This window comes from Pagrus major, chromosome 19, assembly GCF_040436345.1.
Source record: "Pagrus major chromosome 19, Pma_NU_1.0".
Taxonomy (NCBI): Eukaryota; Metazoa; Chordata; class Actinopteri; order Spariformes; family Sparidae; genus Pagrus; species Pagrus major.
The window spans coordinates 26,062,596-26,071,876 of record NC_133233.1 but is presented as its reverse complement, the minus strand read 5'-3'; the positions used below and the strand labels follow the sequence as shown (position 1 = coordinate 26,071,876).

Below are 9,281 nucleotides of genomic sequence, written 5' to 3'. Positions count from 1 at the left end.
TGTGACGCTAAAAATGCTGTGGGAAGTGTGATTGGGGTCAATAGGTGATTTTTTAGCGTGTTGACCTGTTAATGTTGGTGGAAAAGCGGCACGACTGTGCGCCGCTTGTGATTTTGTGACACCCGGTGTGCATCTTTGGTATCACAGCAACCTTTCATACCAAAGCATGACCTCATTCAGCGATACATGTTGACTTAACAGACATTTATTGACATGAAAATGTTCCAGATTATCACTTTAAAGGTGTGAGGATGTGTCGCAGGAGAAACTTGAGATTTGGGGCATCAAAAACTACATTTTATGGCCTAATCAGGGCATAAAAAAAGCATGAATGGCGCTCAGCACCACTGTGGTGACTTTAAAAGTGTGTCACAGCGCGCAGCCTGTGAGGATGGACATTTCTTGCAGTGCAGAGAGAGGCAGCGGTGCAGCAGGACCTCGCTCGGGCTGCTCACCGCCGCTCAGACGCGGCGCGCCTCCACCTGAAGCCTCCGACATGTGTGCGCACATTTCCTCCTTCCTCGTCCAGTGAGAGAGGGCGTCTCCGCCCGGGTTTCTTCACACACACACAGAGAGAGGCTGAGCCAGTCCAGGAGGAGTGGAGGAGGAGTGGGAGGGCTGCTCGTTTGTGTGTTTTTTTTCTCGCTTTGGTTTTGAAACAAGAGGAAGAAAAAACAGCGCCCAGCAAACAAGGCGCAACCGCTGCTGCTGCTGCTGCTGCTGCTGCTGTTGGCCAAGATTACACGCACGGAGCGGAGCAGACACCCCGCACACTCCCGCAGACTGGAGACAGGACCGCTGCTGCGATCCGAGACAGGAAACCAAACAAAAGGTGAGCCCCCGGATCTCCGTCTGTTTTAAAAATGATGATTTATTGAATGGAGTCTGGTGGGAGGAAGAAAAAAAAAAACGCAACAAAGTTATTTCCTTTGTTGCATCTGTGTGTTTGTGTCTTTGTGTCTGCACACTTTTGCATGCACGATTTAAACACATATTTGAGAAGTGTGCGCTGATTTCTATCAACTTGTCACATTTGTGTGTCTTCATAATGCTGCACAGGCGTTTGTGTTGCTGTGTGGGATCAACATGCTCCACTATCAGACCTCCTTTGTGTTGTTATCTGGATTCCTGCACCTCCACCGCTCAGCTTACAGTGGAGCCTCTGCCAGTTGCATTAATGTCATGGTCACCCATTGTCACAGGGCTGTGCTGTAAACTTTAAGCTTTCCTCACTTCTGCATGCTGATAAACAGGATATTTGTTTTTGACTTTGGCATCTCTGCTCTCTTGAAGTGTGAGGCGATGGTGAAATGTGCTCGTCTTGTTTCCTCTCTTTGTTGTGCAGATTTAGAGTCTGAACGTTAAAGCTCCACCTTGAGCAGATATTTGCCCTGGGGTGGGGGCACCATTCACAGAAAACAACACACCCAAGTAGTTTCTGGTCACAACAACATGATTCGAAACCATCTGAAGCCACAAGATCTCGATTCGTATTAAATCAGCACGGCCTGATCTGACAGTGTGATCTGAGTTTGTGCGTTCGGATGCTGCTCTTGTATATTTAACCTTTAACAGTCAGCACAGTTATTAATTTCAAAATAGTCGTGTTTATTTATTTATTTTTTGCAACGATCGTTCATATGTGGATATCAGACGCCTAACAGAGGTGGAATATTTGACAGTTTAACAATACATTTTTAACATTTACTGGGAAATTAATGATTAAAAATGACCCCAAGCATCTTTTTCTGTATTATATTGGTAAAAAAATAAATAAAAGAAGTTCTTATCGGCCCATATCTGACAAGATATACGCCGATAACTGTGCTGAATTTTCACCAGATGACTTTAATTAAGTGATTTTGTAGGGGAGGGACCCTCAGACGCAACAAACTCCCTCGTGTCCACAAACCCTTAAATCGGACGAAGTTGTTCAATAATAAACCGACTTATCTTGCTAACATTAGCTTCACACTGCTGTTGACAGAAACTTAAAATCTCGCCTCGTTTAACTGTCTGCAACGCGTCTCTACAGCGAGTTGTTGCAGCGCGCTAACCCCCATTTTGTTTACGTCTGCTTCCCCACGGGATCACGTACGAGCCCAGCGTCAGGCTGCAGAGTCATGAAGCCACGCCCCCCGCTGCTGTACAGAGCCGCGTTTGATGTTTATTTAAGATTTATTAACATTGAGCTATCGCACTAAATTCAACACTGCACTGACTTGAGTCCTCGGCAACAAACCTGCCGAGTGTGAAGCAGATCGGACGAGCTGCTCTCGAGATATGTGAGTAACAGACAGACAGATTCATCGTTTTATAGTTTGATGAAAGAGGGAGATGAGGAGGATTTGTGATGAGATGTTTTAATAATCATCCTGTGCTCTCAGGTGAACGCTGCCTTCTTCACTCCTCATTCTGTTTCTATTCAGGTCGTCTGTTTCCTCCACGAATCTGAGAAACCTTGTAATCCTCCTGCGTTTTCTTCTTCTCTCTCTCTCTTTTTTTTTTTTAAAGCCTGATTTGCTGCTTTTGGACTTCATCCAACATTTAGGACGTGTCGACTCTTACTTAATTCCTCGGCTAACTCAACGGCCTGCAGGATTACTGTGTTAGAACGAGAGTTTGTGTCAGTTTGATTTCTTGTTTTGCGAGCAGTAAACATTTACTGCGGTTTCCTCTCTCACAGCTGCATCGATGGAAACCCGTCATCTATTGTCTGTGCGAGGTGATGATGTAACTGTGTTAAGAGCAGTCGATTAATCAATTGACAGCAAACGTATTGACGACCATTGTGTCTTTTATCTTTTAAAGATGGTGTTCACAGCCACAGTAACCTGCAAAAATTAGCCTCTGGGATGTTAGTTTCGACAGTGTGTGACATTATCTGACCCTTGGATGTGCTGTCAGATAATTTTATTTAAATCAGTTTGAAGATATGCAACATATGAGAAGAAGATAAAGAAATGACGATGATAAAACTACATCCTGACACCTTTTAAAGGTCAGAATCAATGTGTGTTTGTTACCTCAGAATGAGCCTTTTGTATCCACAGAGGGAGCTTGTCCTCCGTGACGCAGTCCGCCATGTTTCTACAGGAGCCCAGAAGGGATAAAACAAACACCGACTGTAGAGAAGGACACAGTGGTCCTTTAATATCGAACAGCCTGCTGTAGCTACAGCGTCAAACAGATTGCAGATTGCAACCAATCATATCCTCCTCGTCTGACCCTCTCTAGTGTCAGTGTTAGGTTTGTCCCTTCTGGGCTACTGTAAAAAAACAAGGCGGACTTTACGTAAGTTACGTGACCTAAACCAAACCGTGACTGTTTCACAACGTAACAGAAAAAAACCCTCAGAATATGTGAACTGTTTGTCAGCAAGCTTTATTTTGAAAGTCTAACTGGACGTTGCATATAATGTATGATTGCTGACTTGACCGGGGAGCCCCTCACGTGCAAACCTGGTGCTAGGTAGAGCGCCATCGTTCGAAACTTAAATGCCATCGTGTTCGTAGGACAAGAGTCGCTGTTGATTGTGGGGAGAGGAAATGAAAAGAAGCATGTTGCTGCTCTTTGCTCGAACATCACGTCTCCATGTCCATGTTTGAATTTGTGGTAGCAGTGTGTGTTTTTCTACACAGTTTTCTTAGCTTAGCTTCCTCGGCTAGTCGGCCGACGTTGTTTTATGCATATGCGGCTGCGCAAAGCTAAGTGGTGCGGAGACGAGGACGCTTTCAAACCTGGCACAGGGATGTAGGTCGGTGGTAACGGGAGACAGTTTCCTCTGCAGGGTGAGGCCGCTGGAGATTCATGTCAGAGCAACGGTGGGAAACAGAAACAACGACGTCACCGTCCATCACGATGTTTCGCTGTAGACGTCGTCATATACCAACTCAGCAGACAGCAGCCCTGCTAAGCAGTTACCCTTTAAGGCCGCACACCAAGCCACAGTGTCTGACGAGTTGGAGGTGAAAACATGCTCATTATCTCGGCCTCGCCTTGGAAACTTTACATTTTTTATGGGAAGCCTGAGGGCATGGCGTCCGACAGACGTAGATGCTGGTCAGTTGCATAATTGGATGTGTAGGATTATGAGTTTCTGTAGCTTTGACCGCTGCTAATGAGCAGAAATCAGGACTTCACTGCATCAGTGTTGACTTTAATCTGTGTCTCTTAAAGGTTGAATCCCAAGAAGAAGACAAAATCAGCAGAATGCCCTTTTCTCTTCTTGAGAGGAGGCGTGAGATTTAGTGTTGGTGATTCACGAGGAGACGATGTAGAAACAAGTACAAACACGTTACAGGAACAACAACAACAAGGACGCAGGAAGACAAACAGTTCAGTCCGTCCTGGTTCACATGTACAGTTTATACTCTCTGGACCAAAGCGTTGGAGGAAACGTTTACTCTGCTGCTTTTCTGTCTAAGCCTCGTTAAAGCCGAGTCCTCTTAACAACAGTCACATGAATTATAAGTTGCTTATTCATTGGACGGAGACGTGTTAACCTGTCAGCCCGCCAGGTTTCAAGAACTTGGCAGCCCCAAAGGAGTCTGCCTGCGCTCCGAGTGAAACGTGATGGATTTAAACTGAGTGTGTTTATACAGTTTGAGATTAGGAACACATGAAGAAGAAGAAGAAGAAGAAGAAGAAGAAGAAGAAGAAGAAGAAGAAGAAGGATTTCACCCTGTAACACTTTGTTTGTTTTTGCTGGCAGGTCTTGGACGATGACTCCCATCTAACAGGCGTCGTTCTCACCTGGAGAAAACCCTCGCAGAGGAAGCGTTCACAGATTTGGGCCTCGGTAATTTAAAAAGCTGCTGAGGCATTCAGCTGAAACATTGTGCTCTTTGTTTTTAAAGAGGAAAAAGCAGAACAACATGAGAGAGAGAGAGAGAGAGAGAGAGAGAGAGAGCAAAGGTCTGCAGCTGCAGAGAGAAGAAGTTATCTCAGTTAATCAAACGCATTAGCTGGATTTGCTCAAGTTGTTGGAACAAGATAAGGAAACGGACTTGCGCAAAAAATTATGAAGCAATTACCTTTTGTATGAGGGGAACGTGCATATCACAAACGCTCTGAGGAAGTCGTATCATCCTGTGGCAGCTCTGCAACCATGTTTTAGATCTTGTTGTCGCCGTTCGGTCGGTTTGAAGATGTAAAACTGAAACAGACCGGCCAGATTAGGCTCCAACATCCTCGTGACCCTCAGCGTGAATGAGATAAGAAACACGACATGGCCAGAAGTATGTGGACAGGGTGCACTTCTGGCCTATGGCTGCGTTAACATTATCAGCAGTAGGTGCAGGTGATCCGGCCAGAAGATAACATCACGATGCAGCCGATCAATAACAGATAATCACCTGCTTCTCATGGACGATACTGAAAAGATAACAGATGGTTTCACATTTTTGCTTCTTCTTCTTTTTCTTTTTCTTCTTTTTTTCTTCTTCATCTTCTTCTCTATTTATGCCGACACTGATATATAACTGATATTATAAATGTCCCAATATCAGGCCGGTAATTTATCGTGCAGAGCCACGTGAAGATCTGCTCGTCAGTGAGGTCATGTGAAGATCAGGAACAGAAATAAAGAGGACGTTAATACAGTTAATGACTCTTTCCTGTTTCAACACGACGATACCTCCATGAAAAAACCTCCAGAAAGCCTGACACCAACAGATTAAGCCCGATGTCTTGGGATAAGAAGCTCAACAATCACGTACAGGAGATAATGTTCACGTGTCCATTTATTTCTGGCCATGGAGATGAAGGACGGATGGAAGGTAAATAACCGTCGTTGACGCTCTCAGAACAGTGAAATATCTGTGACCCGCTTCTCCTGAGGAACATACAGAATCCAGCCGGAGCGACTGACCCTCGGGGGAACACGTCGCCTCGTATCACCTACACTCCCCAATATTTACTCGGCTTTATCTAACAGCCGGCTGATACCTTGTGTGAGCAGTCGCAGGGAATGAAGGTAAACATTGCTTTGAGTTTGCCGAGGCAGCGAGCTTCAGACACATCGAGAGCTTTCAGATTGTCCCTACGAGCGAAACTCGTCCTGGCATCTTATTCCAGCCTGTCTTCACTGCGGAGGGACGTGAGACGAGTCAGAGATCTGATGACGCCAGTCTGGAAATCCAAAACGTTTCAGCTTCATTCTGTGTCAGATCCAAACAGGCAGCTTGTTTAGTTTTTGTCTCTTGCAGGTTTTGGATCCTTCTTTTCATTTTGTTCTGGTGATTTTCATGTTCAGATAACCTGATGGGCTGAGATACGTTCTTCTTCTTCTTCTTCTTCTCCTTTGTCTTCTTCTTCGTCTTCGTCTTTGTCTTCTTCTTCTTTGTCTTCTTCTTCTTTTTTGTGTTCTTCTTCTTCTTTGTCTTCTTCTTCTTCTTCTTTGTCTTCTTCTTCATGCTGTGGAGATGGTTTGGACCAGAGCACGGCCGTCTTCACCCGCTGTTCATCCTCAAACCTGTGATTCAAAGTCCTGACGTTCAGCCTCTGGACTAGTCGGCGCAGCAATTAAACAAATATGACACGATGTTCATTAACCAGATCAATATGAAGTCGATGTCAGCTGATGGAGGATTCACCGTTCTCTCCATCAGCAGATATTCCTGCTCCTCCGTCCGTTTGTTTCTCTAACCTCTCCGGAGACCTTCAGTCCGGCTCCCGGCGCCCTCCATACATCATGTCCCACTTTATTCTCCCTCCATTTTCCAAAACCGGGCCCTCCGCTGTCTCACTCATTAATTTCTCCTCTCCCAGGACGTTCGGCGGGTCCGCCTCCACCTTTCCCTCTGCTTCATTTGCATCTTGGCTCCACACGACTGCCCAAGTGTTTTCTGGGAGTCAGGTGGCTAATTGGTTCCCATCTGTTGGGAGAAAGCGGGCCTTTATGGGATCCTGGGTAATTTGTGTCAGGAGTTTTACCATATTGATCCAGTTTTTCCACACACTGTTTTCTTCAGGTGGAGTTCATCCTGCTCGTCTGTCAATTAGAAGCTCTCAGATATCCGTCAGAGTAACAAGAAACAACTTCCGACTTCCTCCCGTGTCACATCGAGGTTTTAATTTCACAGTCGCTCTCTGCAGCACGACCTGCTTTCTGTGCGAAGATAAGGCCTCGTGGGAGGAAGTGGTCAGGTCTAAACGAGGCCAAAACAGGAAGTGACAGGAAACACCGAGACGCCTGTTGAATCAGACATGAGAGCCGTGTTTACGTCCGCGCTACCTGAAGACAACAAAATCATTTGAGTCTCAGCAGAGCGCCGAGCCAGTCGCAGCGCCGTGAGAGCGAAACACACAGAAACATGCTGCTGTTTAACTTCAGCATCAACAGTAAAATACTGTTTGCTCTCTGAGGCCTCACATTCATGAAACGTCTGGACTGCGTCATGTTGGAGAAAGATAAACAAAATCCAGTTTTTTTAGACACAAAAACCATCCGATGTCACGTCTCAGTTCACCTGATGAGTCACAAAACATATTCATCTCGACGGCGGCCGACCCGAAATGAGAACGAGGCTCAAAAAATCAAACTCTCTTACAAATTGGACCTTTTATTCTTGATCTTTCGTTAAACCTGGGATCCACTGGATTAGTCAATGAAAGAAAATTAACTGTCAAGTCATTTATCGTGCATAAAAAGTCCAATATTCTCTGCTTCCAGCTGATCCAGTGTGAGAATTTGCTTCTTTTCTCTGTTTTGTATCATCATTAACTGATTATTTTGGGGTTTTTGGAGTGATAGTCTGGCAAAAGCAATTTGAAGATGTCACATTGGGGCTTTGGGATCTTGTATTGTACATGTCACTGTGACATTTCTACACACAGATGATTATATTTCCAACAAGAAATCAAGTTTCTTCGAGGTAATGGTGTTTCATTTGGTCGCGTGTCCCTAAAAACTTCCAGGAGAGAGTCAGAGAGCATGACTACTTTAAAGCACCTTTTAGGTATTTAATTTGCCAGGTTAGCAACAAAACAGACACTTCGGTCTGGTAATTATATCTACGAACACTTTTAGCAAATACACCGAATCTCAATATACGTCATATACACTCCTGCAGACATTTATTTTGCATTTTTACATTAAATATGTTCAGAAAGTTGCGTCTGTTGATTGTAATGCAGCTTTTAACACCTGGAGAAAATTAAATTACATGTTTTTTTTGGTTTAATGAAGACATAAAGGTTGAGTGACAAAACAAAGTTTCTTAAAATAGTTTATTCCTTCATTAAATAAATAAATAAATAAATATTAACAATACTTAAAAACCACTCTGACTGCTGAAATGGACGACTTGCGACCACCTTAACTAAAATAGCTGCACTCCCACATTTCCATTAATCTCATTATCATGAAACAATATTTTATGAGCGTCTATTTTATCTCCTCCACTCTGGCCTTCACCTCCTCCTCCTCCTCCTCTTCACCCTCCTCATCATCATCATCACTCTGCATCTGTGCATTTCTGTTCATAACGACGGTCACATGATCCCGTCTCAGAGAGAGCTGTCGGCCATGAATCAATTTCAAGCTCCTTTTTTGAGAGCTTCCTGACAATTGATGGGGTGCCAGCGTTGACCTTCTGTAATGAGGTAAGGTCTCCCGTTATCCGCCGGCGGGGGGTTTCTCCGCCGGCAGACGGAGAGAGAGCGAGCGAGAGGGCGAATGAATGGGCAGCGCTGAAATACAGGCCTGCATTGCTTGGGTAAATTTAATTTGCCATAAAAAAACTGGAAACGGCAGAGAAGAGATGAGGAGAGGATGAGGTTTAAAGTGGCAATTGAGGGAAGATGACAGAAGTAACTCGCAGTGTTTCGACCTCCAAGGTTATCCCGCAAATTGAGAGCGTTTGAGAGAATTGCACACATCACCGGATGTGTTATTTAATGCAGTTATCGTCGTGTTTTAGGTTCCTGATCTCGAGGGTTTGATTGTCTGCAGCCGCCTCGGTGAGCCGATGCTGCCGCGTTCCCTCTCTTCCTGCCGCCTGACACTCCATTTGTTTCGCAGCTCTATCTAAAATGAGGCCTCCCTCGCATGCATGCAGGCGTATTGATACACCGCTGACTCGTCCATCTATCCTTTTAATGACAGGTCTGAAAGTTTTTTTGTTTAGCGGGAAAAAAAGCCACGGACCTGTGGTATCTGGCTGGGATTCCTGAAAAGGATCCAATTTGAATCAATCACCGTTTCCCCCCGGTGTTCCCGTTGTTTCGCGGGTGTCTCCTGCGATGATAGATGCCGTTATTTTCCGTTTGCAGGATGG

The 9,281-nt window shown here is 44.9% G+C and overlaps 1 protein-coding gene across 2 annotated transcripts in view; it reads left to right on the top strand.

Moving 5' to 3' along the window:
* Positions 1-714: 714 nt before the first annotated feature.
* Positions 715-9,281, top strand: part of rnf152 (ring finger protein 152) — a 49,262-nt gene continuing 40,695 nt past the window's right edge. For both annotated transcript variants that reach the window (XM_073488743.1, XM_073488741.1), the window contains exon 1: positions 715-832. The gene's annotated coding sequence lies outside the window, so the exon portion shown is untranslated. The remainder of the gene's footprint in view (positions 833-9,281) is intronic.